The sequence below is a fragment of the Schistocerca nitens genome, chromosome 10 (genome assembly GCF_023898315.1).
Source record: "Schistocerca nitens isolate TAMUIC-IGC-003100 chromosome 10, iqSchNite1.1, whole genome shotgun sequence".
NCBI classification, from domain to species: domain Eukaryota; kingdom Metazoa; phylum Arthropoda; class Insecta; order Orthoptera; family Acrididae; genus Schistocerca; species Schistocerca nitens.
In genome coordinates, this window is record NC_064623.1 from 35,791,685 (window position 1) to 35,817,451 (window position 25,767).

The window sequence follows — 25,767 nt, forward strand, 5'->3', positions numbered from 1 at the left end:
CTGTAGAAACAAAAATCCTATGAATATAACAGTGTTCAAAAAGTTTTCGTCAGCATTGTGATACATTCACACATTTACACACATTTCATAACTCTTAAAGTACGATTCTTGGTTTCCAACATCCTTTTCCACAAATCAGAGTCCCTAAACACTACTCATTATTCCTTACCTTATTACACGTATACATATTCGTCGACACTTCTTCAATATATAGCATCAGCTTACTGATCATAAACATACCGCAACAGCATAATACACATAGTCATCGTAATAATAACATCATAACACCTCAGTCAACTCTCAAAATCGTCGTAGCTTCCTCCAATAATTTCAAAACCTAAAAAAATTCTCTGCTCATGTCAAAAGTGTCATCTGCCTCAATTCACTTTAAAATCATGATCCCATACCAAATACATCATTCAAAGCTCTCATAGTACCACAATGGCTCCGAAAAAATATGAACAGTTCACAAAGTACTGACAAAATGCAATTTCATAAGTGTGAAGTTATTCAACTGTGTAATTACGTAAACATCTGTCACTGATGTAGTAAAGAAATGTTTGTTTCTCTGTTAAATAATCGGATAGCTGTGTAATTCTGTGTTAGAGAAATATGGTACCGATGTGTAAAGTTGTATAAGCAAATACCATATTAGCTAGGGCTCCTTGTGTTTGCCACACACATGGTACACAAAGTAAGCGTGCACCCCCCTGAGGATAAATGTAATTATACCCTCAGATGTTACAAATTACAGCAATGGAATGAAATGTATCACAGAAAACTTTCTTTGTAATTAAAAAATCTTTAAAAATAAGTGTTTTAAGTATAAGATTAATCACTCAAATGCGTGTATTGTAGCGCTAAACTGTGCGTCTTGTCGCAACATAATCTCTGTGGAAGTGTCGTAGTTATCGTCCTCCGAAAGCTAAGTTCTGCAGAAGTCAATGTACTTACCTCATGATAAACAAAAGTGAAATGCTTTGCGTATAGATATCGTAGTTATTATGCTTATTGGTCTGATGAAGAAAGTACTGTACAGTAACGTATTGTTGTGCCACGAAAAAGGCTGTCTCATTGCTGCTATACCACAAAAGTTACTATTAAAACATGTTTTACTTTCCAGAATAAAACAGAAAACTGTGCAGATATAAAACAGAAACACTGCAAAAGCAACATTGCAAATTGTCACTCATTAGTAGCGTCGTGATAAAATCGTGTAGCTGTCACATAAACTAACCACTGTGTCGTCTGGTATCTCACAGGAAGTACTTTAAATCCAGAATGTATTTTCAAGTAAACCAAAATGTTGCATTAAAATCTCAAGTTAAAAAAGCACATTATCTCTCAATAAACGGTTTTACGTGTGAAATGTGGTGTAAACCTTTACTCTTCCTAGTACACAGAGTTTCAACTTCAATGCAATTATCATGTGGTATACGTCGGATTCTGTAAGGTCCATTGTAAACTAGAAAGAATTTGTGACTCAAGTGTTTCTTCTTATGTGACAATGAATGAGCTTTAATGAGAACTTTCTGACCAATATACAATTTCTTTGCATTTGCTTTACCGTGTAGTTCTCTCCTTTTGTCTGCTGCAGATTTTATATTTTTAAGAGCCAAATCAATTATGTCTTTGTGTCGAAGTTTACGTGTATTCGGGAAAGGTACAAGCTCTCTGATTCTGTTCGGTGGTTCTTCATTCTTCAGTACAAGAGTAGGTGGTAAAGCAGTGGAATCATGAGGCATTTCATTCAGCACGTTTTGAAATAAGTGTAAATATCTGTCCCAATGCTGATGCTTTCTGTGACAATAAAGTCTGCAAAGCTTATTGATTTCTTTCATGATCCGTTCGGAGGGGTTACAATGTGGTGAGTACAATGAAATAAAAACAGGTTTGATTTTATGATTGCGAAGCATGCGTGACCAAACAGCAGATCTGAATTGCGGTCCATTATCTGAAATGACTTTACTAACGTGTCCAACTTCACGTAAGAAATTTTTAACAAAGGCGTTGGACACAGACCGTCCAGTGGCTTTACGTAACGGTGTGAAAGAAACAAATTTTGAAGTAAGTTCAACAGCGACTAGAACGTACGAAAATCCATTAGATGTTCTGACAAGCGGTCCCAAGAGATCAACAGCAGCAAATTCTTTTAATTTAGAAGGAATGATAGGAAACAGCGGAGCACGATGGGAGATAGTAGATGGTTTCGCCTTTTGACAAAGTTTACAATTAGACAAGACTCTTCGAATTCTCTTTTCCATATTGTCAAAATAACAAGTCGTTCGAAGAATATGATAACATTTTCGTGGGCCAAAATGTGCATAGCTGAAATGAATGTACGAAATGAGCTTATTAACAAAATCGTCAGGAATGCAAAGTACCCATAGCTTGTCATCAACAGTGCAGCGTTTGAACAGTATGTTGTTTCTAACCAGATAATAATGCCGAATCTGAGTGCGTGTCTTTTCATGCCATTTGCTCTTGATGTCTTTCCAAATCGGATCATTATCTTGTTCATGAGCAATGTCCTTTAAAGACGTGGTGATGAAGTTTTCAAAGGCGACTTTCTGAATGTAAAGAATACTAAAATTTTTCTCGAGGGTGCCTTCTGTGTTACTTTCCTCAAGCCCAGCCGGTGCGCGTGACAGTGCGTCCGCAACAATGTTCTCCTTGCCGGGAATGTAGACTATTGTGAAGCGGAATTCTTGCAGAAACAATGCCCAACGTTTTAACCTGTCATGATTTAATTTTGAAGACATAAGAAATTGTAATGCACGATGATCACTGTATACTTTTACGTGCTTACCAGTAAGAAAGAAACGGAATTTGTTAAATACCCAAACGATAGCTAAAGCTTCTAATTCAGTAACGGAATAATTTTTTTCAGATTTTGTTAGCACTCGGCTAGCAAAAGCAATGGTTTTCTGAACAGTAGTGTCATTTTCTGTGGCTTCTTGAAATAAATGGGCACCAAGACCGACTTTAGAAGAATCTGTGCTAAGGCAGAAATCTTGTGACAGATCTGGATGAGCTAGTATTGGCGCGTTAAGTAGCGATTCTTTCAAAGAATTGAATTCCAACTGTGCTTGTTCGTCCCAGTTCCAAATAGTATTTTTTCCAGTGAGAGAACAAAGTTTTGGTGTAACAAGAATTTCCATGTTCAGAAAACGACGGTAAAAATTCACGAGACCTAGAAAACTGCGGACTTGTCTTTTTGTGGATGGAACTGGAATGGCTCTGATTGCTTCTAACTTTTCAGGATCCGGCTGAATACCTTCAGAAGAAATAATATGTCCCAAAAACCTCACCTTTGACCTACCGAATTCAGACTTTTCCAAGTTAACTGTAATTCCAGATTCTGCAAAAATACGTAACAAACTGTTGAGGATGCGATTATGTAGTTCCCATGAAGCTTCTGCTATTAGAATATCGTCCACATATAAGGTGATGTGACGTTTTAAGAATTCAGGTAATATGGAATTTAGCCCGCGAATGAATGCTGCTGAAGAAATGTTCAAACCAAATGGAAGTTTCCTAAACTGATAACAAACGCCGAAACAAAGGAAAGCTGTGTATTTTCTACATTCTGGATGAAGTTCGATCTGATAAAAGCTGGATCTGAGATCAATGGAAGACAACACTTTTACACCATTAAAATTTTGAAGAAGTTCTTCCAACGTTTGCGGCCTCTCTGTTTCAGGAATGATGATAGTATTGATTTGTCTCGAATCTAAGACAAGCCTGATCGATCCATTTTTCTTCTCAACAACATGTAATGGATTGTTGTATGAGCTTACTGCAGGCTCAATAATGCCCTCGTCAAGCATAGATTGTATTTCTGTTCTAACACGGTCCCTATAATGCGCTAGAATTACATAGGTCTAACACAAAATTTAGTATGCTCACGAACACGAAATTGGTATTGAAATCCCTTGATTGTTCCTGTTTTATGAGTAAAAACTGTGGAATGTGCTTGTAAAATCTCAAAAAGGTCCTGCCTATCAGTGTCATTACAATTCTCAATTGTTTGAATTTTATTCTGAATTAACTCATTAGTTTCAAATATGCCGTCGATATCATCCCTGTCAGTACTTGCAGAGTGATTGGTAGTGTCTAGTTCCGTAGAAAATTCCGAACTGTTGTCTAACAGAAGGTAAAGCCGATTAATTTCTTCGTCATGGTTTGAGAGCCAATCTTCAAATTTCAAAGCTACTGACTTACCTTCTTTTTCTAAACTTATTTCAGCATCGTGAAAGCTTAAGATTGCTTTGTATTCAATCAAAAAGTCTACTCCCAGTATAATTTCCGTCGACAATAATGGAACAATAAGAAAGTTCATAAGCTGTGGCTTTGACAAAAGAATTCTAAGTTGGTTTGTTGGCGTACATCTACACTTTTTCCAAAGATTGCACCTTGTAATTTAATCTTACGTAACGGAAGTGTGGGGCAATCGTTCGATTTGTTGCATTTGCTAAAGGCTGTTTCACTGATTACTGAAATGGGACTGCCAGAGTCAAGTACTGCCGTAAATTTTACGTCATTTACTGTAATGTGAATCACAGGATATGCAATGTTGTTATGTTTTACGTCGTGCTCTTGGAGTAAGATGTCCCTAATGTCTTCCATTTTTACGTAATTACTAGCTACGGCAGCTGCGTCGTTAGTGTCATAAGTACGTTTTGTGGCTGCCATCGGTGTGAGTCATTGCCTATTGTCTCTTTGTTGGTGCGCGTCGTTATTGGGATTTGGAGACCTAACTTCTACAAATTCACCGTGACGAGAGGGCCCTGCCCTGTTTAAATCCCGCCAGTTCTGATGCAATTCAGGTCTGTCGTTATGATCACATCGTCTGTCGTCATGTCGGTAGTTCCTGTAGTTTCTTTCTTGTCGGTCACGTGGTGGAGAATTTCTCCCTGAATCGTAACTGCGTGCTGGACCGTTGCGTCTAAAGTTATTCTGTCTCTCGTAATAATAATTGTTCTGGTTCCCATATTGTCTGTTTCTCTGATTGTCTCTGTGATAGTCATTACCGCAGAGAGGTGATCTTTCCCTGTAATTATTACTACTCTGCCAACGGTTGTTATACGGGTGGTGTCTGTTTCGGTCACGATTTGTGTTGTGAGAATAGCCTTGTCGCGTCCAGTTATTATTTCTTTCATCGCGGAATTGCGACGGATGTGATCTGTAATTGTTGTGCTCCTGCGTTCCGCGATTGTCAGTGTCAATTTCCAGTTCTTGTAACAGTCCCTGAAAAGCTTCAATGTCGTCTTTGCAACGTCCTGCCAAAATAATATGTCGTAAATGTTCAGGTAATTTGATTAAGCAAATGCGGATGAGTTCTGAGGGGCTGTATGGGTTTGACAGGTACTGATTCTTGTGCAACATGTCTTCAAAATATTTCACAAGACTGGAGAATTCAGATTGTTCGAAATGTTTCATCATTATGATGCTATGTTTTACTCGGTCTTGTGTAGCTTGAGACCAATATGCTGAGAGGAAGGCATGGTAAAATTCTCCTTCACTGTGACAATCGTGAATGACCGATCGCATTCTTACAGCTGGTTCATTCTCTAAATAGCCACACATAAATTCTAATCTGTGTTCTAACGACCAGTTGGGAGGAAAACAATGAGAGAATTGATGGAGCCACGCTTGTGGATGAATGTCGTTGGCAGAATTCTTAAACGTTTTGAATTTACGTGTAGTAATAAACAGCTTATAGTCAAAATCATCGTGTCGGCGAGTAGCATATCGGTCATTGTTACGTCGTTTCGGCGGTTCCATTTCTAAATTCGGTGCACCTTGCCAATTTCTTTCATAATTTCCGAAATGGGCTGTGTTATTATTTTGTGGCTGTTCGGCATTTCTATGTCCCTCTTCCCGTATTGGGGCGCGAGTGTCCTCTGAAATACGTAATTCTTGTATTACCTGTGTCAGCTGATCTTGTACTTCGCGGATTTCTCTTTTGTACTGTGTATTGATTTGATTTTGATTTTGTTTGAATTTTCTAATTTCTTCATACTCTTCAGTGTCAGTGAAGGCTACAGGTGTTGTGTCATTCAGATCATCATCTACCTTTGTAGATAAGTTAGTGAACTGATCTGAAAGTTCGGCTACTTTATCCGATAGTGTACTTATTTCCTCAGTGTGTTTTTCTGAACCAAGTTTCAGAGTATCTACTGTGTCTTTTAAGTTTTCCTGACTTTTTGTAAGTTGCGTAACCGAATCGGTAGATGCAACTGAGTCAAATTTAGCTTGCAAGGTCTCATGATTTTCATGAACAATAGTTTGCAGATCTTTTATGGCTGCTTCGTGATTCTGTAATGCATTTTCATGCCGCGAAAAAATAGGTTGAAAATGTTCACAAATTTGAGTTTTTACGTCATTACAGACTTTTTGACATTTCGATTCAATGTTATGTAACTCAGTAGTTAAATCTTCACGTGTTTGTTCAAGAGTTTGTTCCAATGAGTCTAGCTTTTTAAGATTTTGTTCCACTGTGTCTAACTTTTGAAGCTTATGCTGTGTTTGTCTCTGATTCTGTTCCATCGTGTCTAACTTTTGCTGTGTTTGTCTCTGATTTTGTTCCATTGTGTCTAACTTTTGAAGATTTTGTTCCATTGTGTCTAATTTTTGAAGATTTTGTTCCATTGTGTCTAATTTTTGAAGATTTTGTTCCATTGCGTCTAATTTTTGTAGCCTTTGTCCCATTTGTTGCATTAACTGTAATAACAATGCACTGGTGTCTGAAACATGTTCCTCAGTGCTTTTCGGCAGTGAAGTTGCACCGGCAACATTCACATTTTGACAAGCAGAAAATGTTTCTTGACTCATTTGAGAAAACGGTGAGAACCCAAAACCTGAGCCTACAGTATTTGCAATATTGTGTTCTGTCATTCCCGATTCCTGAGGCGAGCTGTTGCCGACCGATCGATCGATAATGCTTCCCTCTTCACTAATTGTTTCACTGTCCACGCCATTATTTGCCGCCCGCTCCATTTCCCTATGCACAATTACCAAATTACTACTTTGAACATTAGTTAATTCATTACTCTGCGGCGCTAACACACTGCTTTCATTTTCACTGTCATTTCTCAGTTTACTTTGGAGCCTAGTATTACGTTTTTCACACGCCATTATTGTCACAGTATTTCACACGACAACACAGAAAAACACAATTTGAAGATCAAAAATAAGAGAACACATTAACCTAGCACTGAAAATAATATCTAGTTAATTGCAAGCGCAGCTGCGAAATACTTGCTGCAAATCTACATGCATGCCACAACTGTTTTACTGTACAACAATGAAAAACTACAACTACAATGAAAGTTCTCTCTATAATTACGCGCTAGCAATAAACAAAAGCTACACTAATTACACAAACTACAAGAAAAAAAAAAAAGAAGATTCCAGTGAGGTATCCTCGGCTAAGGGTCGACATATGAAACGTCCCCTTTCAACAATTATACACGACTGTGCTTAAACTGACACACAGTATTTTTTAGCGCAACGCAATCTGACTTTCAAAAAATCTCTACAAAAGAATGGCCCTGATTAACATTAAACTATACCTTTCACAAATCACTTACCTCACAAAAATCTTCGCTACTTAAGCTACTGCAATACAGCGAGCGCCACTACTGCCAGCTCAATAGTCATAATATATGTAGCAGTTCATGACAAATTTCAAAACTCCGCCATCTCTCTCCCCACATCCACCACTGCTGGCGGCTCACCTCCAACTGAGCAACGCTACGCGCTGTTCATAGCCAGCTGCCTAACACTACAATGGCGAGTATTACAACAATGCAAAGCAGCCACAGACTGCACACAGCACAGCCAGTGATTTTCATACAGAGGTGGCGTTACCAATAAAAAAACCTAAACAGCCTACTTACACAATGAAGTGAGGACCAATGAGGTGGTCGCCAATGATTCCGCACCATACATTTACAGTCCACGGTCGCTGTCGCTCTACCTGTCTGAGCCAGCGAGGATTGTCCACGGACCAGTAATGCATGTTCCGTAGATTCACTGCCCCGTGGTTTGTGAAACCCGCTTCATCGGTAAACAGGTAGAACTGCAACGCATCCTCTGTTAATTCCCATTGACAGAATTGCACTCGATGATTAAAGTCATCACCATGTAATTGCTGATGTAGCGACACATGAAACGGGTGAAAGCGGTGACGATGCAGTATGCGCATGACACACTTTGACTCAGTCCACCGGCTCTCGCAATGTCCCGTGTACTCATGTGTGGGTTCATGGCAACAGCAGCTAACACACCAACTGCACACGCTTCTCCTGTGACGGGCCTGTTACGGACCCGTTTGGGTGCTACGACCATACCTGTTGCATACAGTTGACGGTAGATGTTTTGCAATGTGCGGCATGTTGGATGCTCTCTGTCCGGGTACCGTTCTGCATACACCCTGCAGGCTTGAGCTGCATTTCGTCGACACTCGCCATAGATGAGTATCATCTCCGCCTTTTCAGAGTTCGAATACACCATGGTCACAGTTCCTACAACACTACACTATCACAGACGTCTTGAAACAAGGTGTACTGCAGTTGGTCGGCGTGCGGAGACGAATGCAGAATAACAATAGCAGCAAGCGCAACATGCGGACACTGCGACAGCTAGACCAAACCACAACAGTGCACTACAGCCACACTCGTAAAGACGGTCGTCATCGTAAACATGTCCCTGCAGATGCTGCTCGCCGACCGCGGCCCGTGTTTGTTACAAAACGCAACTGAACGTCGGAGGTTTCAAGCGTCAACTTTAGGTTACAATATCTCCGGATGTAATTAACATTTTACAATGCAACAAACGGCACTGATTACGTATTTGTTTATATGTTCAGATGTGCTAACAAAACTAACGTGGTTCCATTTAAAAAAAAACGTAGGTTTGTGTTAAAAAAAATACTTCCGTGCATTTTTGTATGGTTTGTATTAAACAATTACACTAGCCCCTCTCCTCACGTTCGGTCTGTGGAATCGGTTCGTCAGTATTTGATGTGGATTACGAAATATATCTAGCGGTAACATTAGGTGACTCACCCTGTTTATAGATACAGGTGCTACTACAAATGTCATGAGCTATCATCTTTTTAAAACCCTGAGTCAAAACCCTCAAATTGCCTACATACCCAGTACAGAACTGTCGTGTTACTGGAGCCATTTGTGCACAGGCACAACTCATTCAATATCAGGTGTGGGTAGATTCATGACTGGGAAAGGAAAACATAAAATGTGCCTTTCTAGTGGTTAAAGGATTGCGAGTGGCCTGTATCCTGGAGTGCGACTTTCTTAGCGCGAGAAAGGCACAAATTGATCTCTCAAGCGGAAAGATTTGCCTATTGAGTGAAAACAGACAAATTGTGCTGGATCTGCCGCGAACAGAAAGTATCTCTGGTAAAGATTGCCAAAGCATACAAGTTAATTTTAGAAGTAAGCAGCGACTTAAAGGGACAAGAAGAGTATTATGCAGATGTAGTTCCTGATGAAACATTTAGTTTGACAAAAACCACTGACGGCAAAGTACAAGAATCCGTTTATTTGACCGGATAACAACGGCAAAAACTTATACAATTATTAAACCATTATAGTGAAGTATTTTCCGAAAGACCTGGAATCATCAAACTGTACGAGTACAATATAGATGTGTTTTCCCACGAAATGTACTACCAAGCTTCATATTCTGTTCCGTGGACTAACGGGAGGATTAGATTATACCCTCACAAAGACCTAAAGAGATTTTTTGAACCTGGAAACATAGCATACGTAATTTATTGTGTTTTATTCTAGTATGTAAGTTTTGGAAACATTTAGTATATATTTTGTGTAGTATAACAATTATGTTTCATGTTTGTGTTTTGTATGTAATAGGTGTGATGCATATGTAAATGAATGATTAACCCATCAACATTTAAATGAATATAGAGAAATTAAAGGACCTTAAGTGCGATGATGAAATTAGCTTAAAACAATATCTGTAAATACGATCTGTCTTTCAACAATTGGTAGAATTAGTAGGTATAGAGTTTGATATGTGCCATGATGAATATTAGTGAATGTAATGAATATTGCCATTTGTCGTGGGAATAGTGACCACTAAATGAGAAATGCACGCATCATAATGATATAAACACCATCTGACATCTATGATGCTGTATTGTAGAATCATCGGAATAGACATTTGAGAGTATAGTGTAGCTCAGTTTCAGAGCTTTTCAAATACCATTTCAATACGCGTTTACGCTAATGGTTTATGAAGCAAGAGCATGCGTAGCGGTCCTAATCATAACATGAATATATAATATGACAAATTTGTTAACAATAAGCGTAAAAAAATATTACGAAGTCGGGCCAGAGTCCGTTACATGTATAATGTAACAATTACCAGTATGAAAAAACTTAACAGGAAGTGACAACTGCTCTGTAAAGTTGGTATAGGATATTTCTGTATACAACCAGACATTTGTGTCACTATATAAACTCACAACCCAAGAATCATGTAATGCAATTTTGTCAAAGTCATGCTGTATGCCATACTAACAAGAACTGTAACAGTGTGTTGGTATTTGCGAATGAAGTGTGAACGTTGAGAACTGTACTGGTAATAAACTTGGACGGTGAACACTTAGATGATGTGCAACGTTAGCTGAAAGAGGTACAAACATTCGCCAAACGTTTGTGTGCAGTGAAATCAAACACAAAGCTGGGATCAGTGTGTGTTTTGCAGACAATACTTTTAGTCTGGACGTTACCTTCAGTGTTCCAACAACATTAAGATGCTATGCACAGCGTAGTGGGGCGTTAATAAACGACGACTACGGTGGGACAGTATCGGACACTGAGACACTGAGACTCCATGCGAATTATTTGCATCAGAGATGTGAAGGACTTAATCAGGCATCCCATATCCAGCAACATTCAGCACCAATTCGGGAAAGCAAACCAAAAATGATAATTGACAGAGCCTGTGCCTCGACGACGCAATATTGTACATTAGTCCGTTCATACCCACAGCTGTAACATCTAATGAAAACAGTTACTCTAACATACGTACATTTGTTGCATGCTTTGAGCGAGACAACATCCTTTCCAACACGCAACAATGCTGATGCACCAGGTGTACAGAACAACGTCGGTCCGTGACTCTATTCCTGACGGCCGGTTCCAGACAAGAGTGGCAAGCAAGAAGACAACGGTTTCCAGCCGACTTTCCATAGCAACGGGCACGAGATATCACGATTGCGCGATACAACGCCTCCGACACTACCACACGAAGAGAAATACGCCAATTACAACCACCTTTAACATTTTGAGATACTCATAAAAGAACACAACTCAATAAAAATGAACACTATTATGTGATACCTTCGTATTTGCTCTTTTTGAGAAAGACTGTTTATATGTGATGTATGTACCTGTAATGATAGAGTACGTATGGTCATTTGTATAATTAATGTAATGGGTAAAATCTATTATACCTGCCGAGGTTTTTCTGGGGTTTCCCTGCTGCCAGCGTCCAAATGGAAGAGCTTATTGTACTGTACTTACCCCCAGCTATGATGTATGAAAGATAGTAAATAAATAGACCTAAACGCACAAGACTGTGAGTGAAGTGAGCGAAGGTTATAACGACATAAAAGTGACACTTGTGGTCTACCAGGACTAAACATTTGGGAAATGTGTTCCTTGTAGCCCAGGGGGCTGTATAGTGTCCCTTTTGAAATATTCACACCCATTGGAAGTAAATAATAAAATGACTCTGAATAATATTATATGGACATAAATGGCAAATTAATTATGAAAATGTATTAAATTAGCTTCAAAGAAAGACCATATTGATTGCAATGTAATAAGAAGACATTATTTACGTTAGATGAGATCGTAGTGCGTAACGTTCTTGAAACTAACATTATTATCTTTGTCATTATATATAAGAGAAAACAGATCTTTAAAATCACTTCGAGCCAGATCATTTCTTCTGCTGTATGTAAGGTATTCTCGCGTCCGTCGGCCGTCGTAATTTAATATATATATTGTTATGGTTATTATTATTTTTTGATTGTTGCCGACTTACGTGGTGGGCCTTAATAAAAATGATATTCCTTTTAATTTTGATTTTACGATTAAATGCTTTCCTGAAGTTCTCCTTTTTAACAATATTAATTTCAAATTATTCGTAACGTTAATGAATGTTAGACTCGCTGAATCTTAAAACATGAGCATATAAGTTGTACAATGTAATAAACTTTTCATATTAATTTCCTCGGCTAGTCAGTTCACCTTAAAGCATAAGTTCTTTAGTTATTAATTACAATTGCGGCCCGCACACGCGCGAGAGTATTTTTCTTACCTCCGTTAACCATTGTATTGTAGTCAGAGTCCAGGCTCTGGGTCTCGGCTATGGTACTGAAAATAAGAATCTTAAAGCTAAGTATTTTCTGCAACGTCGGGCGGCTGTGGAGAGAAATTAATACTATGTTAATACCGGGCGAGTTTTCCGCTTCCGCTAATTTTTCATAAGTTAATATCGCCACGTAATGGCGTCGTTGGCTGCATCGGCTGCTGCGATCGTTGAACTGTAAATTACTTGAATGCAGGTTAATTCAAGGAAGGCGGACATGAAATCGGGAAAACCTCTTACAAATTAAAAGCGCACAATAATATTAAATCAGTATATTATATGCTTAACTCATACAAATATGCTTACATTTGCCAGCACTCGCAAGATGTCCCTCTAAACACATTCAAGACAAAAGAGGAAGACGAGACGACTAAAAAATTAACAAAAGAGCGTATCTTGTCGTCTCTTTAGATCATTTTGTCATAAATTATTTCTTTGCATTTGAAACTTGGACAGAGAGATTATTATTTTACGGCTACACGATAAAAACATATTATTCAATTTATAAATACTGTTTTTCAAGTCCTTTCGTAATATAGCACTGGGGACGCTATAGTATGTAAGGTATGCTTGCTATTGTAAAGCAGTAGCTTTAGTTCTGTTTGTTCTCGTACGTAGCGAATAATTCAAGTGTATTCTGTGCTTAGTGGAAATATATTTACAAAAAGTCAGTGCATTGTGTTACTTAAAGAACCCATGCAAACAATTCTTCCTGAATTAATAATTGCAAGAAATTATTTAGCATTTTCTCAGTCTCTGCGAAGCGAGCAGCGGTGATCTTTGACTGGCAAAAATTGGCCACCATTACGCGGCGTATTTAAATTTATTTTTTTGTGTAACATATAACCACAGCCGGAGCAGAAAGAATCATTTCAAGTTATTCAATTAACTAAAGTGCAAAGCTTCACTAATTTTATTTCGTCAAAAAATGCATACTTTCAAAGATACGATTTATTCTATGTCAGTGAATTTAGCCTGCATTACGGTAAACCTAAATCATGATAGCTGGGAGCAGGTTTGAAACGTCGTCCTCCCGAATACGAGTCCCGTGTGCTAACCACTGCGCCACCTAACTCTGTATTTAGAGGAATTTAATGTGCAATACAAAGATCTAACTATAGGCGCCTACTTATCTACAATGACCAAGCTGTACATAATAAGTAACAAAGGCTATATAGGTGCATAGATATTTAATTTGAAGATCCATAGAGTTTGAAAACTGTGAGAAATCTAACATATTTCGAGAAATAATAGAATTTCATTTTATTGTTCGAATTTTTGGATAGTTCTGTAAATATACTTACGTATTTCGATACTGCATGCATGTGTGTCTGTTTTGTGTTATTGTAATCGATAACGGATAAACGAAATGATCGTATCGCACTGTTGGACGGGAGGGCCCATGCGGGGGAATTCGGCCGCCGTATTGCAAGTCATTTTTTAGTGGACGCCACTTCGGCGACTTGCGAGTCAGTGATGACGAAAATGATGATGAAGGACACACAACACCCAGTCCCCTGCCAGAAATCGAAGCCTGGCCCCTTGCGTGGTAGGCGGAAACGCTACCGCTACGCTACGGAGGCGGACAACTGATAAATAATTTTATCAAAGAGTTTACTTCTGAGGTGTCGAATCTGTCTTGTTTCACCATCTTCTTTAGAATGTTTCAACCCTGTCATTTTCTTTGCTTGTAACAAAATTCTAAATATAAGAAAATTTTTCCTTGTCTGTCACGAGAAAAAAAACATGCAGTTCACGTGCTACATCGCACTAATATCGTCCAAACACCTTCTTCCTTCCTTCAGTTTGTTTGTCTTTTGGCTATGTTGCGTGTGTGTGTGTGTGTGTGTGTGTGTGTGTGTGTGTGTTTCTTTGTATTTTCACATCGTTTATTTTTATTAGATATCGGTGTTATTTAATAACTGATTATAGGAATTACAGTCCATAAACTTTTACAGAGCCTTGGCACCATATTTTCAACTGGTAAATATTCCATCCTTTGTTGAAAGATGATATTGTAGACAACCTCTTGTAGGCTTGAGTCATTCATAATAAAATCATAAACTGTCAAGCATTATCATCGATTATATTTTTCTTTGTCCCTCTTAAAGTGGTGCTCGAAATGAATGCAGAAGTCGAAATATTTAATTTGAGTGTGTATGGTGGCTTACACCAAGAGAAAGCCTAATTAGCAACATTCTTCCAGTCAATTAAACTGCCTATTTGCTTATGTGTTTCTCTGATTGGTGTAATATTTTTAGCTAACATACATTTTCTGCAATTATAAGGGTGGCAAGGTTAGTTTTACGACATCAGTCTTTTAGGGCTAACTTCTAATATCGACTGTTAGCTTATAATAGTATTTGTAACTACTTAGTCATTGAAGTAGCACTGGAGTACTTAATCATACTTTAGGCATTATTTTCACTGATATGTATGTGTGCATGATAATTAAAACTGTGGTACTTGATGTAAACATTGAACTTCTTTGCATTTCAGATGTATTTTTCCAGACAAAAAATGGTTCAAATGGCTCTGAGCACTATGGGACTCAACTGCTGTGGTCATCAGTCCCCTAGAACTTAAAACTACTTAAACCTAACTAACCTAAGGACATCACACACATCCATGCCCGAGGCAGGATTCGAACCTGCGACCGTAGCGGTCGCTCGGCTCCAGACTGTAGCGCCCAGAACCGCGAGACCACCGCGGCCGGCTTTTCCAGACATTTTAGACTTATATTATATACTTGAAAAGTGTCGTACACGTGGAAAATAGTTACTTCGAGGCTCTTTTGTGTCTTAAAACAAGCATGGTACTCACATCGTACTATGAATGTCGCAACATGTTGGCGATGCCTTGATTAAAGCAGCAAATGACTATATTTCACGTTTTTGAAGTTCTGTGGAATACTATATAAAGTAAAATTCATCTTTGACAGCTGCATATTACTAATTCGTTAGTTACATAAGATATGCCAATGTTGGTTTTTAACTACGAGTATTTACTGAGAGTACGTCTTATACTCATTTTCTTATTCCATAATAAGTTTACCTGCCTGTATAGCAGGCCACATGTATTAAGGCATGAGTATAGCACTGTGGTATTTACGTTTTTGTTCGCAATCATGTTTTTGAAGCCAATTTGAGTAAACGCTGCACTTTTTTGCGATGTTGATGCAATAATTTGAGGTTCTCTTGTGGCTTACAATAAGGTGAAGCAATTGGACATCGAACCTTTTACCTGTGCAACCATCTGTTGACAAAGACAAGCAACAACGGGTTTTATTTAACAAAAAAAATGGTTCAAATGGCTCTGAGCACTATGGGACTCAACTTCTGAGGTAATTAGTCCCCTAGAACTTAGAACTAGTTAAACGTAACTAACCTAAGGACATCACACACATCCCTGCCCGAGGCAGGATTCGAACCTGCGACCGTAGCGGTCTCGCGGTTCCAAACTGCAGCGCCCAGAACCGTACGGCCACTTCGGCCGGCTTTATTTCACATTTTTGAAGTTTTTCTGAATAGTATTCAAAATAAAACTCATGTTTGAAAACTGTGTGTTAATTACTTTGGCTTAGCAACATTTGCTTTTAACTATTAATGAAGAGTGTTTTCTATACTTATGCTAATATTCCATAACGAATTCACTGATGCGACAGGTGAGCCAGTTCATGAACGAATTTTTAAGTCAGTAATGGAAATGTAGTTAACATTTTCGTCATTCTATGCAATGCGCTTTTCTAAGTGTGTGACATACTTCTTCTTAAATAATTCAGGCTCTGGTTGGAGGAGAGAAGAGGGAGTTATTATGTTATGCAATGCGTGGGTGTTTGTGTGTGCTTCTGAAATTCACAGGAAAACATCTTACGTAAATATCTTTTACTGCCACAAAAAAATCTTTGACCTGTATGTTTTTGTGTTTGTGTGTGTGTGTGTGTGTGTGTGTGTGTGTGTGTGTGTGAGCGCATGCTTGTGTAATTCACAGGCAACTTTGCCCTTGCATAAAAAGTTCTCGGTTTACTTGCCGCGTCAGATTTGTATAAAATCCCGAGGTTTCGATGACTACCTCTGTCATCTTCGTCAAGGCTAAAGATGTCAGTTTCCAACAGCGTCGAACTTTTTTAATTTGTTTTTATTTTCCCGCCATTTAACATTTTTAAATTTCCCATCAGCACCATCTGTTTCTGTTTTTTTTTTTTTTATTTCGGACCAATTTCCCTCTTATTTTTAAATTTTCCGACATCCACAATATTGGATTTTTGATTTTCCCATGCGACTGCAGTGCCATCTAGCAGCGAAAACGTGTGATTTGCATCAGGTTCGCCACAAATCTGTTAATGAAGTTCAGTATGTGGAACCTGAATAAGTAGAAATGTAATTAGTTGGTGTGAGTTTCTGAGCACGAGAAACTTTACTAATACGATGTCTGTGAATCACATTTATAGGCGATAGTGATTTACGTATTGAGTCAATTATTCTGGTTAGAAGAAGAGCATTCTCGATTCATTCAAGAGATTTAAATTTCATTCTGAGGAGATTCTAAATTTCGTCTCTGTAGATTTTGCTATAAAACAATGATATCTGATAATTGACAGACGCACTAGAGTGCTGGAAGTGAGAGTATCAGATTGTCTCTCGTTTTCGATTAGCCCATGAGAAACGAGAGAGTTCACGCGTTTTTGTGGCGAGACGCTAGAGCTTGGGTGTGGCTGAGGGAAAGATGGCACTCAATCGTGTTCGATATAGGTCATGCGGTGTTGTGCTCCGGCGAAAATAATTTGAGTTAATATTCAGTTTTGTAGCTGTTACAGCTTCGGGGAAAGTAAGTCATGCCCAGGAGTTTGCATTACGCATAGGATATGTTGCGATTATTTGCTAAGTACTGGCTACTGTGAGTGAATGCTTCATTGTAAAAGGAAACTGTGATGTTATACGAGGGCTATCCACAAAGTACATTACTTTTTGGAATTAAAAATAAATAAAGTATCGGGAATTTTTTTATTATATACAGATGAAAGCCACACTTAAATACTACATTTCTACATAGTTGCCATTTAAATTAAGGCACTTGTCGTAGCGATGAACGAGCTTGGAAATTCCTTCGTCGTAAAATTCGGCCGCCTGTGCCTTCAACCACGTGGTTACCTCTTTTGGGACAAAAAAGGTGTGATTTTTGTGGATTTCCAGGAAAGAGGCACTACAATAAAGTCTCAAAGGTATTTCGAAACTCTGCACAACCTCAGAAGAGCAATACAAAACAAGCGCAGGGGAAAGTTGGGCTCAAAGATCTTGCTGATTCACGACAACGCCCGGGCCCACACGGCAAATGCCACTCGTGAAGTTCTCGAATCTTTTAAGTGGGAGTTGTTTCCTCATCCGCTGTACAGTCCCGACCTGGCACCGAGCGACTTCCACTTATTCCCAGCAATGAAGAAGTGGTTGGCTATGCAGCGTTTTGATGACGACGCACAGCTTCAAGAAGAGGTAACCACGTGGTTGAAGGCGCAGGCGGCCGAATTTTACGACGAAGGAATTTCTAAGCTCGTCCATCGCTACGATAAGACCCTTAATTTAAATGGCAACTATGTAGAAAAGTAGTATATAAGTGTGGCTTTCATCTGTATATAATAAAAAAATTTCCAATACTTTATTTATTTTTAATTCCAAACCGTAATGTACTTTGTGGATAGCCCTCGTACGTAGACCTGGACTTGATGGTGAAAATATGTTACTCAAACCTGCAATATGTTAGAATTTCCAGATCTGATACGTTTCTTTCAGTAATTAGCTAAACCTGAACCGAAAGTGATGTATATTCGCACCATGGTGGCACTTACGATACAGTTGATTTATCGTCTCCTGCTGAAGGAGAAGACACCGAAAGGTGGGTAGAAAAACTCTACAGAAATAAATAGTCGTCCCACCGCAAAGGCAACCTTCGCCATGCACCGTACAGTGGCGAGCCGAGTACGAATGTAATGTAGGTGTTGATGAAGAGGCACTCAATGTGAAACGACAGCATCAATTTGGAAGAACTGCATGAAATCGTAATTCACCTCTGAACGCATACCATTGAAAAACACTATGTCGTCGATTCTTAAGGGTTTTTTACAGTGTGGCGCCCGAACGAAAACATATTACAGCAAAAGATATAGAACAGTCAAATATTTGGGCCTTCCTTGTAGCCAATGGGAGAGTGCCATTGAACGTTCAACAAACAACAATAGGAGGCTCTTGAAGTGAGGCGCTGAGCACAACGCTGTAAAGAAGAAGGGGCGAAGGGGCGAGGCAAATTAAGCGAAGTCATTGTTCTCCTACACGGCAGTGCAGCACCTCACACAGCGCGCTCAACACAAGCTTTGATTCAGTTTTCACGCTAATATTCAAGAAGGGAAATAGGAGTAAGCCATTGAGTTACAGGCCCATATCACTGACCTCAATTTGCAGTAAGATTTTGGAGCTCTTATTCCCATGAAGTAATGAGTGCTGTCGACGAGGGATCTCAGATTTCCAGAAGGCTTTTGATACCGTTCCTCACAAGCGACTATTAATCAAATTGCGTGCTTATGGAGTATCGTCTCAGTTGTGTGACTGGATTCGTGATTTTCTCTCAGAGAGGTCACAGTTCGTAGTGACAGACGGTAAATCATCGAGTAGAAGTGACATCTGGCGTTCCGCAAGGTAGTGTCATAGGCCCTCTGCTGTTCCTGATTTACATAAATGATCTAGGTGATAATCTCAGCAGCCCCCTTAGATTGTTTGCAGATGATGCTGTAATTTACCGTCTAATAAAATCATCAGACGATCAGTTCCAATTACAAAATGATCTAGAGAGAATTTCTGTATGGTGTGAAAAGTGGCAATTGGCACCAAACAAAGAAAAGTGCGAGGTCATCCACATGAGTACGAAAAGAAATCCGATAAATTTTGAGTATACGATAAATCGCACGAATCTAAGGGCTGTCTATTCCACTAAATAGCTAGGAATTACAATTACGACCAACTTAAATTGGAAAGACCGCACAGATAATATTGTGGGGAAACCGAAACAAAGACTGCGTTTGTTGGCAGAACACTTAGAAGATGCAACAAACCCACTAAAGAGACAGCCTACATTACAGTTGTCCGTCCTCTGGTTTCACCAGGCAACACTGGTCAACTGATGTTCGTGTATGAGAAATTGGTTGGAAACTTTCCTCATGTCAGCACGTTGTAGGTGACGCCACCGGCGCCAACTTTGTGTGAATGCTCTGAAAAGCTAATCATTTGCATATCGCAGCATCTTCCTCCTGTCGGATAAATTTCGCGTCTGTAGCAAGTCATCTTCGGGGTGTAGCAATTTTAATCGCCAGTAGTGTAGCTTCTGAAACCTTCTCGTACTCTCGTGTTATAATTTCATTTCAAATAATAAGTATGGCAGCTTTGTAAAGTGTAATGCGTTAGCATTGAAGTGTACTGACGGGAGAAAATCGCAACACCAAGAACGAGTTGCGCGAGATAAACGGTGCTGAACGTGGTTCTACACCTGAAATATGACGTCTACTCAATTTCATGCCAGTCACATAAGAATGGCGCCATTAGCACCACTACGGGAAGGGAGATCAGCTTTGCTTTAAACACACGCTGTAACGGTCGCGAGCGTTATCTACCTTTACGATTGGACGTGGTGAGTTGTTAGTCAAGAATGCCTTTAAGGTAACAAAGATACCATTGTCAACACCGACTTTGAACGAGGTAGAGTAATAGGGCTGCGGGAACCTGGATTTTTCTTCCGCGATACTGCGGAAAGACTTGGCAGGAATATAGCCACCGCTTTCAGCGGTGGTCCCGAGAACGTACGGTCGCAAGAAGAACAGTTACAGATCAAATACTTCAAGGACAGCTCCGAGCCAGACTCCCTGTAGCGTGCACTCCACTGACCCCAAACCTCTGCATTTGCGACTTTAGTGCTGTCAAAAGTGAGCTCATTGGGGGCAGGGTGGAGCTTCGTACTGAAGACTGGTTCTGTCTTACAAGGGGAGGCCGCCAATTGTGAAATTCAGATTCGATTCATACTGCGCATAATAAAAGCTCATGGCCAGAGGTGTAATGTGGCGAAGCACCAAAGTGCACTTCTCAGCCGTTGTCGAGAAAATCGACAGTTAAAAGAAACCGTTGCGGTGAAATACTCTCTACTATTAATAATTTTCTATAGCGTCGTGGCGCAGCGGTAAGCGCTCGGGTTCGAAATCCGAAGGTCGCCGGATCGAATCTCACGCCATACAATTTTTTTTATTATTAGTTTTTTGTAATTCATATATATATATATATATATATATATATATATATATATATATATATATATATATATATATAATTAATGAATTGCTGATGCATGTTGGTGAAGGCGGATCGCTCTCCAATTGTACCGCCTCCATTTTTCCGTTTGTTTAACAGGGTGTACCAAAGCTCTCCTGTCCGCACTGATTTTCGACGATGTTATAAGTTGCGCTAGGGACCGCATCTACCTTCTTTCGAAGTTAGCAGGCAACTACGCTGTTATGCGGCAGCTCGTTTCGGCCCATTCAACATCTGTCCTTCAAGTGTAACGAGCGAGTAACGGAGTTTATATTTCATACCTGCCACAGCGAATTTGTGTTCGTGGGGTGTCTATTCTAATTCGAACGTTTGACTTACGCCATACGTATTCGTTTCGGAATACCGTTTCTACGTCTTCCGTTAACTATACGTGGTTAACATTATGAAGACAATTAATAACGTTTGTGAAATACAACTTTGTTTGCAGAAAACATAATGATGTTCGAAGTCGCCAGTTTTTCCACAACAAACGACTTTCAACAACTTATTATATGCATAATTGTTGCAACTCATTGCCGGGAATTATATATATATATATTTGAATTACAAAAAACAAATACTAAACAAAAAAGGTTGCATGGCGCGAGATTCGATCCAGCGACCTTCGGATTACGAACCCGAGCGCTTACCGCTGCGCCACGACGCTGTAAAAAATTATTAATCGTAGAGAGTATTTCACCGCAACGGTTTCTTTTAACTGTCGATTTTCTCGACAACGGCTGAGAAGTGCACCTTGGTGCTTTGCCACATTACACCTCTGGCCATGAGCTTTTATTATGCGCAGTATGAATCGAATCTGAATTTCACAATTGGCGGCCTCCCCTTGTTAGTGCCAGTGAAGACCGTGTGGTGGTTAGAAGGAGGCCAACTGATGGCCTGTCTGCGTGCTACACTGTAGCTACACCTGGAGTTATGTCTGTAGTGTGATTTCGTATGACAGCAGGAGCACTCTTGCGGTGGTCTCAAGCACCCTGACCGCAAATTTGTAAGTCATTCTTCGAGCTGTAGTGCTGCCATTTACGAACAGCATTGCAGGGTGTTTTCCAACAGGACAACGCTCGCCCACGTACCGCTGTTGTAACCCAACATGCTCTACAGAGCGTTGACATGTTGCCTTGGCCCTTCCAGTCACCAGATCTTTGTCCAGTCGAGCACATATGGGGCATCATTGGATGACAACCCCAGCGTTATTCAGCATGAACCGTCCCTTTACTGACCGACCAACTGCAACAGGCATGGAACTCCAGATCACAAACTGACATCCCGCACCTGTAAAACGCAACATGTATTCAACTTTCTGGCGGTTACACCGGTTATTATTGACGTATCAGCATTTAACATTTGCAAAGGCTTACCTAGCGCTGACTTTAACTTGTGATCTTGCAATTTTAATCACTTAAATATACATTCCCGAGATTTCATTACTCTACATTTAGTATTTTTTTTGTATTGCAATTTTTTCCGTTAGTATCTAAGACGGTCAATGTAAACAACTGAACAAACAATTTAAATTAATATACAAGGGTTGTCCAGAAAGTACGAGGGTGGGTCAAATGAAAACCTTAAATTCGTAATAACAAATCGAAATTTCGATCGTTATCCTGTAAGTTGGTAAGCGCGCTACAAACAGCGTGCAGAATGGCCTGTAGGTGGCAGCATAGTGCAGATGCACACATACCGTCGCAGTATCAGTATAAAGATGGCGGCCCCACTTGTGACTTGCACCAGGGAAGAACAGCGTTCTGTTATTCGGTTTTTGCGTAGAGAAGGTTTGAAACCTATTGAAATTCATCGACGAATGAAGGTTCAGTACAGTGATGCATGTTTGTCACAGCAGCAATTCTACGAATGGAGTTGGAAGTTCGCAAATGGTGAGACTTCAGTGGAAGATGCTCCTCGTCCCGGTCAGGCACAACGAGTTGTGACTCCACAGAACATTGCAGCAGTGAAGGAAAACCGCCGAGTGACACTGAATGACATTGCAGCATGTTCACAGATTAGTCATGGGTCAGCACACCACCTTGTGCATGATGTGCTCCAGTTTCACAAAGTGTCTGAAAGATGGGTGCCACGGCAGCTGACTCCTGAAATGAGAGAACGACGTGTTGATGCTTGTGAAGAACTTCTTCGGCGCATTGAATGACAAGGTGATGGCTTCCTTGCAAGAATCGTTACTGGGAACGAAACCTGGGTTCACCTCCACCAACCAGTTCCTCATCCATCATACGCACCAGACCTTGCACCGAGTGATTTCCATATGTTTGGACCACTCAGAGACGCAATGGGAGGAAAGAAGTTCCGTTCTGATGAAGAGGTACGCCACGCGGTGCACGAGTGGTTGCACGGACTACCAAAAGAATTTTTGAATTTTTTTCTAAAGGAATTTATGCACTTTGTAAGCGCTGGAGGACTTGCATTGAGGGTGGGTGAGATTATGTTGAAAAGTGATACAGCTTTGTACCACTTCTGCACAATAAATAATACAGGGTGATTCAAAAAGAATACCACAACTTTAAAAATGTGTATTTAATGAAAGAAACATAATATAACCTTCTGTTATACATCATTACAAAGAGTATTTAAAAAGGTTTTTTTTTACTCAAAAACAAGTTCAGAGATGTTCAATATGGCCCCCTCCAGACACACGAGCAATATCAACCCGATACTCCAACTCGTTCCACACTCTCTGTAGCATATCAGGCGTAACAGTTTGGATAGCTGCTGTTATTTCTCGTTTCAAATCATCAATTGTGGCTGGGAGAGGTGGCGAAACACCATATCCTTAACATACCCCCATAAGAAAAAATCGCAGGGGGTAAGATCAGGGCTTCTTGGAGGCCAGTGATGAAGTGCTCTGTCACGGGCTGCCTGGCGGCCGATCCATCGCCTCGGGTAGTTGACGTTCAGGTTTCATAACTAACCTTTTTCGTAGGACTCTCCATACAGTTGATTGTGGAATTTGCAGCTCTCTGCTAGGTCTGCGAGTCGATTTTCCTGGGCTGCGAACAAATGCTTGCTGGATGCGTGCTACATTTTCATCACTCGTTCTCGGCCGTCCAGAACTTTTCCCTTTGCACAAACACCCATTCTCTGTAAACTGTTTATACCAACGTTTAATACACCACCTATCAGGAGGTTTAACACCATACTTCGTTCGAAATGCACGCTGAACAACTGTCGTCGATTCACTTCTGCCGTACTCAATAACACAAAAAGCTTTCTGTTGAGCGGTCGCCATCTTAGCATCAACTGACGCTGACGCCTAGTCAACAGCGCCTCAAGCGAACAAATGTACAACTAAATGAAACTTTATAGCTCCCTTAATTCGCCGACAGATAGTGCTTAGCTCTGCCTTTTGTCGTTGCAGAGTTTTAAATTCCTAAAGTTGTGGTATTCTTTTTGAATCACCCTGTATTTAAAAAATATTTAAGGTTTTCATTTGACTCACCCTCGTAAGTTCCGATCGGTCGCGAAATGGAAACCACTGGGAAAATCCGGTAAAGCTTTGCACAGATCTGTTGGGCATTGTTAGTATGCTCGTCGGTCGTGTCGCGTCGGTCTTTTAAGTTTTGAGTGAACAGTGGGCACGTAGAGACGCGTAGGGAATAGCGTCTCCCGCCAAGTATGAGGACCTGGTTAGAGATTTCGCCTGTGTCATGCAGCCCACATAACACAACTGTCGAGCAGTTCCTTCCTCATGCCAATTCTCGGCTGCACACTGCAGGGGCAATGAAGTGTTTGATCACCCACAATACAGTCCATAATTGGCTCCCCCTGAGTCTCATCTCTGCTCACAAGAACCGCTGGCTATGAAAACAAATTTTTCCCACAGACAACGAGCTGCAAACCAGTGCAGATAACTGGCCGAATGCACAGGCGGCTGCTTTCTATGACGAGGATATTGGAAAGTTGATACAACAGTACGACAAAACTCGAAGGAGGAGCGGCGACTATGTAGAGAAGTAGGTGGAATGTGTACCTCACTGTTGCAAATAAAACGTTTCTTGCTTTTTCACTGTGGTTTCCATTTCGCGACCGATCGGAACTTACTTTGTGGACAACCCTTGTAGAAACAGTAAACAGATCTGCTTTTATACAAGGCCTGTTCAGAAAGTAAGCTCCGATTGATTGCCAAATTGAAACCACAGTGAACATCAGAAATGTTTTACTTGTAACAATTAGCTACACCTTTCAGCTACTTGTCTACGTAGTCGCCGTTCTGACTTAGACTTTTGTCATAGCGTTGTACCAACTTTTCAATAGCCTCATCATAGAAGGCAGCCGCCAGTGCTTTCCGCCAATTCTCCACGCTGGCCTACACCTCGTTGTCTGTGTCAAAATGTTGTCTTCAAAGACAGCGGTTCATGTGACCAGAGATGAAACTCAGGGGGAGACAATTGCGGACTGTATTGTGGGTAATCTCACATTTCCATTTGAAAACGATGCAGGAGCATCTTCATTGCCCCTGCAGAATGCGGCTGAGAATTGTCTTGAAGAAGAAACAGCACGACAGTTATGTAATGTTAGCTGCATAGCTTCAGGCGAAATTTCTCACCAGGCCCTCGTACTTGGCGGCAGACACTATTTTCTAGACATCTTTACGCACTCACTGCGAGCTCAGAAATGAGAAGAGCGACGTGATGCTAACTGGGGTTATACTAGAGACACTACCCAACACATCTGTGCAAAGCTTTATCGGATTTTCATAGTCGTTTCCATTTCGCGACCGATCGGAGCTTACTTTCTGAACGCCCCTCGTATCTTAACAGACAGCGCTCTGGGTTGCAAAACAAAGAGGTGATCCAAATTGGAATTCGATCCACGCTGCCGACTGACGACCATTGGCTGTTACACCATCAATCGATGAAACAAAATGAAGAAAAAAGAGGTGATACGAAAAAGAGATTGTATGGAAAATATTAGAAATAGGTGCAATATTTAAATTAAGGGATAATAATGAAGCACAGGAACA